We start from the raw sequence: 14,250 nt of genomic DNA on the forward strand, positions 1-14,250 counted from the left end.
GTGGTTTGAATGAGATGGTGGTTTGAGTGAGTTGGTAGTTTGAGTGAGTTGGTGGTTTGAGTGAGATGATGGGTTGAGTGAGTTGATGGTTGAGTGAGTTGGTGGTTTGAGTGAGAGTGAGTTGGTGGTTTGAGTGAGATTGAGTTGGTGGTTGAGTGCGTGAATGGGTGAGTTTGTGAGCATAAGATGTCCTAAACTATTCATACATAGTGACGCTTATACACCTCACCTGGCTGTTTGTACTGGTTGGAAAGGTAAAAATTGTAAATTTAAGAAAATTGCGATACTGTTTCAAATGCTGCGATGGGAAAACGAACCAGTAACTTCTGGATTGCAAGTTCAGAGTGCAAACCGCCCGTTACTTCAGGGTAGCGTTTCTCATAACCGCCACTGATTTTTGTATTGTTCACCTCTGCTTGCGAGCACAATGTACACTTAACTAACTCTGCAGATGTAAAACCCAGAGTGTGCGCCCACTCATGCACCTCTTGCTGACACCGCATACATGATGCACGAGTACTGTCTGGGTTTTTTGGGCCGGGGAGAAGGGGAGCCGCATGGGGTGGACTCCGGAGGGTTGTAGCCTGGAATCTGTGACAGCGGACACACAAGATGGCACAAGCGTACAACAAAGATGAAGATCACCCAAATAAGCCTTAACGGACTGTGCTGCTGTTAGGCGGCATGGCCCACGAGGAGGTGGGTGGCCAGCACCACGCGCATGGAGCCACCTCTGTCTCCCCAGTGCTCATGTCTACACACTGCACCAGGTACTCATTTAAGACAGAGTTTACCTAGGATAGGCACAACACCGGTTGAGATAAGGCAGACTGTCTGCCTCAGCAGCTGTCCCCCTCTCTTTTTTTCTTCCTAATGACAAAAGCTTGTGTTGTGATCGAAACGTCGTAGTTTTTTGTTATTTTTGGTTATTTCATTTGAACCTATTTACGTGACGTTACCGAAAGACCCAAAGAATGTCTTCCTGCAGTTACAAAAGCTTTAAGTCAAGATTTATTATTACATTTGTTTACTGTGCAAAAACTCAAGACTTCTTCATGAGGGTCCTGCGAAGTTTTTGCCGTCACTGTGTAGTCCCAATTGAGTAATTTGCAGGTGATTTTTCAGTATTGGGATGTTTTGCCCAATGCCAGACTCGTTGTATTGGGTATTTTTTTTTACTATGGGAGGAAACTCGAGAACACGGAGGAGACCCAGAAGAGGGGGAGAACATACAATCTTCACACACTCACACATTCACGCTAACTCACTCGCTCACACACTCACTCAAACACTTCATTGCACTTACACACTCTGACGAACAGGGGGAGAGAAGATGACAACTCCACGCCGAAACGCGCCCGAGTCGGGAATCAAACCCAGCTTTCTTGCTGCAAGGCGCAAGGGTTACTTACCAATGTGCCACCATGCCGCCCATGGCGATTCGTAAACTACATCAGTACCAGTTTCCATGGACTGGGGGCAGCTGCCCCTGTGCAGCCACAGCCTTGCAAGCGGGCTTTACCCTGCCAAGTGGGTTTGTGATGTTATTAGGCAGCTTCCCCGATGGAATAATTTGCGAGTAAATTTCTCAAATTTGGGTAATTACACCACACAACACTTGGCCGACTCTCTTTTTCTAATCATGTACGTGTTCGCTCTAACTGTGTCTACTGCGAAGTAGACCGCGGTATTAACCAGAGCAGCCACCGACTTCATTTCAGTGTTAAATATTATAGATGGTACATTATACACTAAATACAACTTTAAAAAATGACAATACTGCACGTATATACATCACTCCATTCAGAGTCTTCGAGATTGGATTGGTAAGTACAGTACAGTAAATAGGTTACATTTTACAGTAGGATATTTATTTCTGTGTATTTGTATGTTTATTCACACCAATTCCATATAGTAAACTAATTTAAAAGACAACAAAACATTCACAACATTTAAAAACAATGCTATGCAAGAATGTGCAAAAAATTAGCTTTTTAAAATTATTATGTAGTGAATATCCGGCGTTGTTAAAAAATTTGGCGTCCCCTTCCCCCCCGTATAATCGATGATCTACTATAGATACTCTATAGTTAGGGCATTTCTGAATCGTCCGGGCTTCCTTGTGCGCCGCAGGCTGGGACGCGTCGTCGTCGGAGAGAGAAGCGATCGTGAGCGACTCTACTCCATCCGGGGTGGACAACCTCCCGAGCTTCTCGGAGCAGGTCGCGAGCGGTATGGCCTTCCTCGCTCACAAGAACGTGAGTCGCGAGAGGAGTGAATCAGCAGTGAGCCTCTCTCCTCGGTTAAAAGAGTGGTGGAACATAATGATGAAAATACGTGATGATTTTAACCTGTCTCTGTGTCTCTCTGTATGTATCTCCGTGCCTGTCTGTCTCTATCCCTACAGGGCCATGACCATCTTTAAGAACCTTCGGAAATTCACCTCTGTGTTTCAATTTGACCATGTGTGACTGCGCGTGTTTAACTGTCTTGATTTGAAGCCCTCGTCGAGGAGGCCGCTCTCCGATCTTACATTTACATGCTAATTTCTCACATTAACATCACTAGCCCCGCCCACTTCTTTATGACCCTTAGGCTACACCTATTTCAAACCTTTTAAAACAGTCTGCCTCAGCAGCAGATCATGCTTTCCCACCTGATGAGGGACACTTGTGTTGCGCCCGAAACGTCGTGATTTGTTTTATTTTATACCTATGTTACTTTACCGAAAGAACCAAAGAGTATGTTTAACTGTATCTCTGTGACTGTGCGTGTTTAACTGTGTCTTTGTATGTGACTGTGTCTGTGGTGCACGTCTTTGTTGCCCTTAATATGTCTGTCTGGGTGGCGAGTGGTCGCTCAGTGGTTAGTTCACTGCACTACGAACCCAATGGCCAGAGTTCGATTCCCGCTCACGGCCAACACCAGTGACAATTATCTGAACCGGTCATGGGCCTCCCCAGATGGACTCAGTCTCAAATGAGTACCTGGTGCGGTGTATAAACATCTACACTGGGGAGACAAAGGCGGCCGGGCGTGGTGCTGGGCACCCACCCCGTCGTGTACCGTGGCCGACCTTCACAGAAGTTGCCCCAAGTTTGTTGAAGGCCACACAGGGAATTTTTTTCTTTTTTTTAGTGCATCCACCGCGACCTGGCTGCGAGGAATTTGCTGGTAACGCATGGACACATCGCCAAGATTTGCGACTTTGGGCTGGCACGGAACGTCCAGACTGACCCCAACTACGTGGTGAAGGGCAAAGTGAGTCCTTCACCTTACTTAGCATCATCAGCATCATTATCAGTATCGCCAATGTCATCACCATCATCGGAATGGAAGGCCCATCACTTTCATTGTACTCAATGTTTTTATTTTATTTTGCACAGCCCCTAAGAAAAAAAGAGCGGGGGTGCTGCCACACACGGTGGTGCAATGGCTCTCCCACCCTGGACTTGCAATCCAGAGGTCGGCAATTGGATTCAATCTCCCTGCTCTGCCGACAGTTCAAAATATGGGGCAATTTCACAAATCCCCTTCCTCCTCCCCACCCCATGTGGTACACGGGGTAACTGGCCCAGAATAAGAACCTGTGGTGGTGACCACCAGGCTAACTACACTAATTACAACATGACTAGCTACGACAGAACGGGACCACAGCTCGGGTCCCAGTCCATGTGTTGGAGACTCGGTAGAACGTAGACGTAGACAAAGGTTCTTCAGGATGAACAACAACGCCGGTCCCTCTGGGGGACCCAGCTTATATTCTCTGTGGCGTGGCTGGCTCCGCCCTTGGCCACGACCACCTTCAAGAATCATCGAGCAGCAGGATCTGGACCCCGACCACGTGACCACCCCTAGACCCCACTTGGGGCCCCTTTGCAGACTTAACCGGTCACGTGTCCTCTCGGGTCAACCAGAGTGCCATAGCATTTAGTAACCCGTTTCCTACGGCCGGCACTCCCACACCCTATCCTGTTGGGTTGGCACTGCACGCCAAGCGTGATGCCATCCAGCGGGATCAATCAGCGCTGACCGAGCCCCTCTAGGGCCGGTACTACACCCACACCAGAGTGGTATCCGCGATGTCAATACACCGCACGCCGTGCCTCTCTAGGGCCGGCACTACACAGTGACATCCCGTGATGTCACTACACATTTAACCCTTCAGGGTAGTGGAGGGCTAGATGACGCTAATTTGGCCAGATGAATGTGGCCTGACGCAAAAAACGTATGACGAATCGCGATGCATCGGCCTGAACTGAATTTACTGAACGTATTGTTGTTGTGCTTGTGGCCATGCGGTCATGTCCATTAGGTGCCTCTGCCTGTAAAGTGGATGTCTTCAGAAAGCATGTTCCATGGGCTCTACAAGGTGCAGAGCGACGTGTGGTCATACGGTATGCTACTGTGAGAAATCTTATATTTTGCTGAGACAAACTTTCACTTGCCACAAACATTCGGGGCCCTGAGTACAGAAGATCCTCACAGCAGACAACGATTGTAGTCTTATCTTACACTATGATTTTTAATTGCGTAAAGTTCAGATTTAAAGCTTTCGTGACTGCAGGGATTCATCTTCTTGGTTCTTTCGGTAAAGTAACGTAGAATGGATATAAAATAATAAAAAAAACGTAATAAAAAATAAAATTTTCACGACGTTTCGGCCACAACACAAGTAGCCTTCTTCAGGTTAAGGAACAGAACTGTCGGGACGACAGCACTTCAATGACTGCTGCTAAGATTCGCAGTGTCGTTTAAACTAGGTGGGAGAGGTAAAGCGCCTTGACAAAGGAGTTTACATATCAAACAGGATAATTTAGCATTGAAATAGCTGCGTTAAAGTGTTGGATCAGCAGGGTGTTAAAGTCAGAAATTAGCATGTAACTGGGAGATTAGCATGATGTTAATGTGAGGGATTAGCATGTGACTGGTCACGGAAATAGCTATGTTAAAGTTTCCATCTCAACAGAGGCATTTAGTATATGGACGCTAAAGGACTGCAACTACCCAACTATCATACAATAAACCGATGTGAAAAAAAAACTAAGTAGAAACTTCATCAATATAATAAATGTACTCAATATATTCTTCAATAAATTGAGCTATAAACATAAAGTAACTGGGTATACACTACACTATCTAATGAATACCATATAGTAAACTAATAAAAAAAACTAAAATACAAACTACATCAATGTTATCAATAAACTCTATATACTCTCCATCAGCTGAGCTACTAACAATAAGTCGTTATACATTACAATGCCATATGGCGAAAAAAATGGGTGGCGGTTTTTTCCTTCTTTCCAACGTTAGCACCACGGAGAGCGACGAGCCTCGTTCAGACGGACGAGTCCATCCATGCTCGGGACGGAGGAGGGGGGAGAAACTGCCACGATGCGCTGCTCTGTCCTGTGTTGCGTTACAACCATGCCATAAACTAGACTACTATACATTGTAATGTTATACCTTCCAATCTAAACTACATTGTATAATATCGTATACACAGCCCAATGTAAGCTCTAACATTATGCAGTATATTGATATGTCTCCAACTAAACTGTTTCCTACATTACACAACTATACACCGTAATATACACTACCATAGACAAACCCACCCTTGAATTATACAATGCGTTACTTTAGACTACCCTATACTTTAGACTGTAAAATATTAGACTTGTAATATTACACTATGTATTATTCTACCAACCCTACTGTATACCACACAGCTGTATATTCACTATAAAATTACAATACTATATATTGCCTTATGAATTATGTTAAACATTACAATGTTATACTATTTATTATTATATAACATGCTATAAACCAGGGGTGTCCAAACTACGGCCCGCGGGCCAATTGCGGCCCGCCATCCATTTTTAATTGGCCCGTATCAAAGTTTAAAAATATAATGGACTATGGCCCACTGTATTGCATTTCTTAATTTAAGCACTAGATGGCGGTATTGTCTTGAACAAGGCAGCGTCTCCACAAAGCAAGCAATCGAAGAAAACATTTGCTCAGGGTCACCAGAAATGCCGGAACCGAAGAGACGCAAGATTGCAAGCGAGTGCAGAAAATTTCAGACTCGGTGGAAAAATGATCTTTTTTTCATAGAAACCAAGGGGAAGTGTGTTTGTTTCATTTGTAATGAGAGTGTTGCCGTGATGAAAGAGTACAATGTACGACGGCATTATGAAACGAAACATCAGACCTTCACGTCCTACACGGGCGCCGAGCGGAGAGAGATGGTAAAGCAAATGGCAAGCTAGCCTGCTAACGCAGCAGCAGGGTTTTTTTTTCCGTGCTAACAAAGCTCAAGAAAATGCAACAATAGCCAGCAATGAAGTAACTCAACTCATTGCCCTACACGGGAAACCTTTCTCAGACGGTGACTTCATCAAACAGTGCCTCACTAAAGTCGTGGGAATGTGCCTGGAGAAAATGCAGGATTTTAACGATGTTAGTATGTCCAGAAATAAGGTTGTGCGGCGAATTGAAGACTTGTCGGCTAACTTAAAACAGCAAGTGTCAGATAAAGCTTGTGCTTTCGATTTTTACTCGATTGCATGTGATGAGAGCACAGATGCCACGGACACTGCACGGCTGTTAATTTTTTTGCGGGGAGTTGATGAGAATTTTTGCATTACGGAGGAACTGCTTGATCTTCGGAGTCTAAAGGGGGCAACAACTGGGAAGGATATGTTTTGAAGCTGTGTCAGATTCAATTAACCAGGCTGTTCTTAAATGGGACAAGCTGTGTGGAATTACAACGGATGGGGCTCCAGCAATGACAGGCGAGCGCAAAGGAATGGCTTCTATGGTGAGTGCCAAGGTGCAGGAGAGCGGAGGTGAGACTGTTAAAATGCACTGTATCATCTACCAAGAAGCCCTCTGTGCCAAGATAATCCAGCTTGACGATGTGATGAACACAGTTGTGAAAACTGTCAACATAATTCGGGCACGAGGGCTTTACCAGAGAATTGCAAGCGTTCCTCTCTGATGTCGATGCTGAATACGGGGACCTACTTTACCATTCTCAAGTGCGCTGGCTCAGTCGCAGCTCCGTGCTGCAGTGGTTTTATTCCCTGAGATCAAATATCGACAAGTTTTTGAAAGAAAAGGGCAGACCTCTCCATGAGATCAGTGACCCTTTATGGTTGGCAGGCCTGGCTTTTTTAGTTGATCTCACTGATCATCTCAACATCCTGAACAAGAGACTACAAGGCAAAGAGCAGCTGGTACCACAGCTGTATGTGCACATGAAAGCATTCCGTGCGAAGCTCCATCTCTTCGAGTCACAACTGCGCAACTTCAATGTAGCGCACTTCCCCACGCTGACCGAAATCAATGCGCATTTCCAAATGCCAAGCTCTCTGCAAAAATGGGAGAATATGTGTCTGTGATCACATCTCTCATGACAGAATTCAGTCAGCGCTTCCAAGATTTTTCTGTCATTGAGAAGGAAATCACACTGTTTGCGGCTCCGTTTTCAATGGATGCAAACGAAGTGGAGGAGAGTCTGCAATTAGAACTGATCGAAATTCAGTGTGATGATTCTCTGAAGAATGAGCATCAGCTTCTCTCCCTACCTGACTTCTACCGGAGTTTGGAAAAGGCCAAGTTTCCTCTGACGAGACGCCATGCAAAACGAATAATGAGTCTGTTCGGCTCAACATACATATGTGAGCAGACATTCTCTCTGTTAACGCTGAACAAAAGCAGGCTGAGAACCAGAACGACGGACAGCCATCTCCGTGACGTCCTTCGCATCTCAACCACCAAACTTACTCCTGACCTGCCAGCTATCCTTCAGACCAAAGCGCAGCATCACTGCTCCCACTGAGCGTAACATTATTCCCATTACAGGTGAGTTAAAAATATACACACCGTTTTCATTTGTTAATAAGCCCAATTACTTCATAAATTCAGTCAATTAAAGTTGATGACAATTTTTTTAACAAACGTTAGTTGATGTGTTAACAAGCCCAATAATTTATTTGTATAATAAGCTTGAAATATCCACATCCCCTATTTGTCTTCTTGTCTCTCCCTTCATATGGACAATGAAGGGGGATCAGCACCCTAAGAACCAATCTGAGGCTGTCACTGAGAGAATTACCTGCCAACCTTTTTGTAAAAAATAAAATTAAAATCTACTAATGAAGAGCTATGATGGAGGCTTTTTTTCTTCAAACATGTTCAATAATCAAACGTAATTTACCTGCATTTGATTGATTTTGACAATATTAGTGCATGAGAAGTGAGGCAGTATACCTCACGTCTAGTGAGTGGCCCAATCCTTCGTATATTTTTCTGTATGTGGCCCTCGGGAAACAAAAGTTTGGACACCCCTGCTATAAACCATACCATTGACCGTCGTGTGAAAGGTATTAAGAGGCAGTGGCAGCGAATGGGCTGCGATCTGAAAGTCACCATAAAATACAATCAATTAAGTACCAAAATGGTTTATAACATCTTTCCAATGGTTACTAAGCCAGAATCCATCTTCTCGGTTGAAATTGTTTCTGTGTTTGTATATGTGGATGGCCTCATGAACGAATCTCTCATGGTAGCCGGATGGCTTGCAGAGAACGTCCGTCTTGGAGAAGTCAATGTCATGTGAGCCCACTGAATTATAACAGTGATCTGCCACGGCTGAGGTGCTCGTCCTACCGTGTTTCAAGTCTGCTTTATATTCACGGATGTGGTCCCAGATATGTCGTTTGGTTTCTCCAATGTAACTGCTACCACAGAGGCAACTTAGTTTGTAGACGCCCGGGTACTGTATGTCTGGAACCACATCTTTTACAGACGGAACCGGATCACGGATTTTATGTACTGTGTTGAATCGGACCTGGATCTTGTGTTTATTCAGGATTTTGGAGATCTTTTTTGTGACCCCCGCAATGTAGGGTAAGGTGATGGTTTTGAATGGCTCCTCAAGAGGATCCTTCTTCATGGCTGGAGTGATGGCTTTGCGGATTGTGTAGTCGGAGTAACCATTAGCCTTGAGAGCTTGGTGTACGTGCTTAAGTTCACTGGCAATGTGTTCCTGGTCGGAAATGCATTGGGCTCTATGCTATAGAGTCTTGATGAGGGAGTTCTTCTGACATGGATGGTGGTGGGAATCCAGTTTTAAGTAAGCATTCGTATGCGTAGCTTTCCTGTGGACAGAGTGGCTCATTGAACCATCAGGTCTCCTTTTAATTAGGACATCCATAAAGGGTAGCTTGCCATCTTTTTCGACCTCCATGGTGAATCTGATGGCTGGGTGTATGGAATTGATGTGGTTGAGGAATTGGTTTGTGTTATGGTCGAAACGTCGTGAGAATTTTTATTGTTTTATATATATTTTATTATTTTGTTGTTTCCCTTCAACGTGACTTTACCGAAAGAACTAAGCATATTAATTACTGCAGTCACGAAAGCTTTAAATCACAATTTCATTGGAAAGACGTTATAAACAATTTCAGTTCTTAATTGATTGTATTTTATAGTGACATTCAGACTGCAGTCCATTCGCTGGCACTGCCTCTTCGACGGTCAATGGTATGGTTTATAGCATGTTACATAATAATAAATAGTATAACATTGTAATGTTTAACATAATTCATAAGGCAATATATAGTATCGTAATTGTATTGTGAATATACAGCAGTGTGGTATACAGTAGGGTTGGTAGAATAATACATAGCGTAATATTACAAGTCTAACATTTTACAGTCTAAAGTATAGGGTAGTGTAAAGTAACGCATTTTATAATTCAAGGGTGGGTTTGTCTATGGTAGTGTATATTACGGTGTATAGTCGTGTAATGTAGGAAAAAGTTTAGTTGAAGACATATAAATATACTGCATAATGTTCGAGCTTACATTGGGCTGTGTATACGATATTATACAATGTAGTTTAGATTGGAAGGTATAACGTTACAATGTATAGTAGTCTAGTTTATGGCATGGTTGTAACGCAACACAGGACAGAGCAGCAAATCGTGGCTGTTTCTCCCCCCTCCTCCGTTCCGAGCATGGATGGACTCGTCCGTCTGAACGAGGCTCGTCGCTCTCCGTGGTGCTAACGTTGGAAATAAGGAAAAAACCGCCACCCTTTTTTTCGCCATATGGCATTGTAATGTATAATGACTTATTGTTAGTAGCTCAGCTGATTGGAGAGTATATAGAGTTTATTAATAACATTGATGTAGTTTATATTTTAGTTTTATTAATTTGTTTACTATATGGTATTCATTATATAGTGTAGTGTATACTCAGTTACTTTATGTTTATAGCTCAACGTATTGAAGAACATATTGAGTACATTTATTATATTGATGTTGTTTATACTTATTTTTTTCACATCGGTTTATTGTATGATAGTTGGGTAGTTGCAGTCCTTTAGCGTCCATATACTAAACGCCTCTGTTGAGATGGAAACTTTGACTTTAACGTAGCTATTTCCGTGACCAGTCACATGCTAATCCCTCACATTAACATCATGCTAATCTCCCAGTTATATGCTTATTTCTGACTTTAACACCCTGATGATCCAACACTTTAACACAGCGATTTCAATGCTAAATTCTCCTGTTTGATATGTAAACTCCTTTGTCAAGGCGCTTTACCTCTCCCACCTAGCTTAAAAGACGCTGGGAATCTTAGCAGCAGTTATTGAAGCGCTGTTGTCCCGACAGTTCTGTTCCTTCACCTGAAGAAGGCTACTTGTGTTTTGGCAGAAACGTCGTGAGAATTTTATTTTTTATTATGTTTTATTTTTATTATTTTATTTCCATTCTACGTGACTTTATCAAAATTACCAAGAAGTTGCATAAAGTTGTTGCATGCTTGGGCTCCAGATGCCGAAATTACCTTTTAAAAAACGGCCAGTCTCATCAGATCTCAGAAGCTAAGCTTGCAGCGCCCAGCCCTGATGGTAACCCGGGGATACAAATTCATGTGGAGAAACAAATGTTCGCTTGTGACGACCAAGACTACGCCTGTCCTCCCAAGGACAGGCCTCACTGATTCCGAATACTTTCATTTTCAGGAGGGTCCTGCCGAGTATTTTTGCAGTAGGGAGGCGATGTTGTGCTGTGCAGTGCCGGAGAGTAAGCTCATGCAGCCGGTCCACCCTGTCCTCTCTCCTCCCGTCGGGACGGGTCGGTCATAATAGCGGTCAGAAACACCCTCCACGTCACAAAACAGTTCAATTTCTCAATCCGCAGGTCAGCTCAAATTGTGGGCGTTCCCTTGTACTCTACTGTGTACGTGGGGCTCTGGATCCAATCCCCTGATCACCATTGCATTCACTTAAATAATAATAAATTCTCCTGGCCACCCATAGAAAATTAGAGTGCACAATTATACGTGTGATTCATCACAGGCGAGCTCAGACCGGCCACACTTGCAGCTTAGGGCCTCGCATTAAGAGAGGGGGGGGATCTCTAAATACGAAACAAGAAATGGACACGAGGTTTCGAGTTTTAACATAATTGCTTAATAAATAAAGATCGGTGAGAAAAAAAGACTCTCCAAAGCAGTTATTTTCATTCTGCTGACAAAAATATACAGGCATTCATAGAAGGGGCCTCTTAAACTTGACAATGGCATAGGGCCCCAGCAATGCCATCATCCGGCTCTGCTGCCGAGTGTCATCCCAATGAAGTAATTTGCAGGTAACTTTAGCATTGGGATGCTTGGCCAATACCCAGTTACATTGTGATTGTGTGTTTTCTAGCTATGTGAGCAAACTGGATAACCCATACAGAACAAAGGTGAGAACGTAGAAAACTCCGCAAAGTGCCAGTCGGATCATTAACCAAGGCCCTTCTTGTTGCGAGGGTCAAAGATCACCGCTGCACCACCCTGCCACCTGAAACGATAATAGTTCGCTTATAATTTTTTCGTTATTTTAGTGTGTACATTTACACGCGATAATCACATCTCATCTCAAGCATTTGAAAAGGGCAGCCTCAGTGGCAACTGTTCTCTGTGTGAGACACGGTTATTCAGCACCTAACCTGTAAGCAAGTCAAGTGCTGTTTGCTGCGAGCAATCCCAATTGAGTGAGTCGCAGTGAAGTTTTTTTTTACATGCCAATTTTCGCCTGTGATGCTGACACACGATGGCCATACATTATTTTAAATAATGTCTTGGGATCGCTTTTATTTTTTTACGTTGAATTTTATTGAGTAAATCACGAGCCCGTTACAGTGCGCCACGGGACTGCACGTCATTCGAGTGGTGCATTCACAATGCAACCGGACCATTTATTAGGGGGGGTGACGCGAAGGGGGGAGTGAGGCCCGCGCCCACCCATAAACTGGGGGGGGGGGGGGAGAGGGGGGCATTGTGACAGGCGTAGAAGAGTTGTAGTTGTAATCTGCTCCACGTTTGTCTTGATAAAGGAGACCTGTGCAACCTGCTCGGTGTGTGACCTGCGTGCTCCTCGGTGTGACGTGTGTACCGCTCGGTGTGTGATATGTGTGGGTGTAGGAGAGGCCCCTTACCCTGGTGCATGGCAGTCGATGACAAGTTCTACCGCTTGATCTGCGATGGCTACTGCATGCAGCCACCCCCCTGCTGTCCACCACAAGTGTAAGCCGCCCCCCCATACCTCCCACACCAGGTTTTATCCACTGCTGGACTGATGCGTTTCTATTGTCGATGCAGGTGGCTGACGGAGGAGAGTGCGAAGTGTTTGTTCTGGGATATTCTTTGATTTTAATTGTAGTGATTTAATTAATTGATTGAACAATTGCTTAAGGGTGAATTATGTGATGTGTTATTAGCAGTGAGTTGTGCTGGCTGGTTCAGTCTCGTTGACACGGCCATTATGAACCCTCTTAGTCTGGAATGTCCTACTTCCAGACGTACGTGCTGTTGCGACCCACAGACTCCTCACATACAATGAGGGAAAAAAGTATTCGATCCCCTGCTGATTTTGTACGTTTGCCCACTGACAAAGAAATTATCAGTCTATAATTTTAATGGTAGGTTTATTTGAACAGTGAGAGACAGAAAAACAACAAAAAAATCCGGAAAAACGCATGTCAAAAATGTTATAAATTGATTTGCATTTTAATGAGGGAAATAAGTATTTGACCCCCTCTCAATCAGAAAGCGGCTCCCAGGTGTCTTTTATACAGGTAACGAGCTGAGATTAGGAGCACACTCTTAAAGGGAGTGCTCCTAATCTCAGCTTGCTACCTGTATAAAAGACACCTGTCCACAGACGCAATCAATCAATCAGATTCCAAACTCTCCACCATGGCCAAGACCAAAGAGCTCTCCAAGGATGTCAGGGACAAGATTATAGACCTACACAAGGCTGGAATGGGCTACAAGACCATTGCCAAGCAGCTTGGTGAGAAGGTGACAACAGTTGGTGCGCATCATGGAAGAAACACAAAAGAACTGTCAATCTCCCTCGGCCTGGGGCTCCATGCAAGATCTCACCTCGTGGAATTGCAATGATCATGAGAACGGTGAGGAATCAGCCCAGAACTACACGGGAGGATCTTGTCAATGATCTCAAGGCAGCTGGGACCATAGTCACCAAGAAAACAATTGGTAACACACTACGCCGTTAAGGACTGAAATCCTGCAGCGCACGCAAGGTCCCCCTGCTCAAGAAAGCACATATACATTGAGGGAAAAAAGTATTTGATCCCCTGCTGATTTTGTACGTTTGCCCACTGACAAAGAAATGAGCAGTCTATATTTTTAATGGTAGGTTTATTTGAACAGTGAGAGACAGAATAACAACAAAATCCAGAAAAATGCATGTCAAAAATGTTATGAATTGATTTGCATTATAATGAGGGAAATAAGTATTTGACCCCTCTGCACTTGGTGGCAAAACCCTTGTTGGCAATCACAGAGGTCAGACGTTTCTTGTAGTTGGCCACCAGGTTTTCACACATCTCAGGAGGGATTTTGTCCCACTCCTCTTTGCAGATCTTCTCCAAGTCATTAAGGTTTCGAGGCTGACGTTTGGCAACTCGAACCTTCCGCTCCCTCCACAGATTTTCCATGGGATTAAGGTCTGGAGACTGGCTAGGCTACTCCAGGACCTTAATGTGCTTCTTCTTGAGCCCCTCCTTTGTTGCCTTGGCCGTGTGTTTTGGGTCATTGTCATGCTGGAATACCCATCCACGACCTCACCGTTCTCATGATCATTGCAACTCCACGAGGTGAGATCTTGCATGGAGCCCCAGACCAAGGGAGATTGACCGTTCTTTTGTGT

General features: G+C 44.2%; 1 long non-coding RNA gene across 2 annotated transcripts in view; it reads right to left on the minus strand.

Moving 5' to 3' along the window:
* The window catches only part of LOC142923758 (uncharacterized), a 142,392-nt gene that overhangs the window by 46,846 nt on the left and 81,296 nt on the right, over positions 1-14,250 (minus strand). The window contains exon 3 of one of the 2 annotated variants that reach the window (XR_012940825.1): positions 486-591. The exons of the other annotated variant lie outside the window; for it this stretch is intronic. This is a non-coding gene — a long non-coding RNA (uncharacterized LOC142923758). The remainder of the gene's footprint in view (positions 1-485; positions 592-14,250) is intronic. 2 annotated transcript variants of the gene reach the window in all.

The sequence above is a fragment of the Petromyzon marinus genome, unplaced genomic scaffold (genome assembly GCF_048934315.1).
Source record: "Petromyzon marinus isolate PM22_M1 ecotype Great Lakes invasive population unplaced genomic scaffold, UKy_Petmar_22M1.pri1.0 PM_Scaffold_7, whole genome shotgun sequence".
Lineage (NCBI taxonomy): Eukaryota > Metazoa > Chordata > Hyperoartia > Petromyzontiformes > Petromyzontidae > Petromyzon > Petromyzon marinus.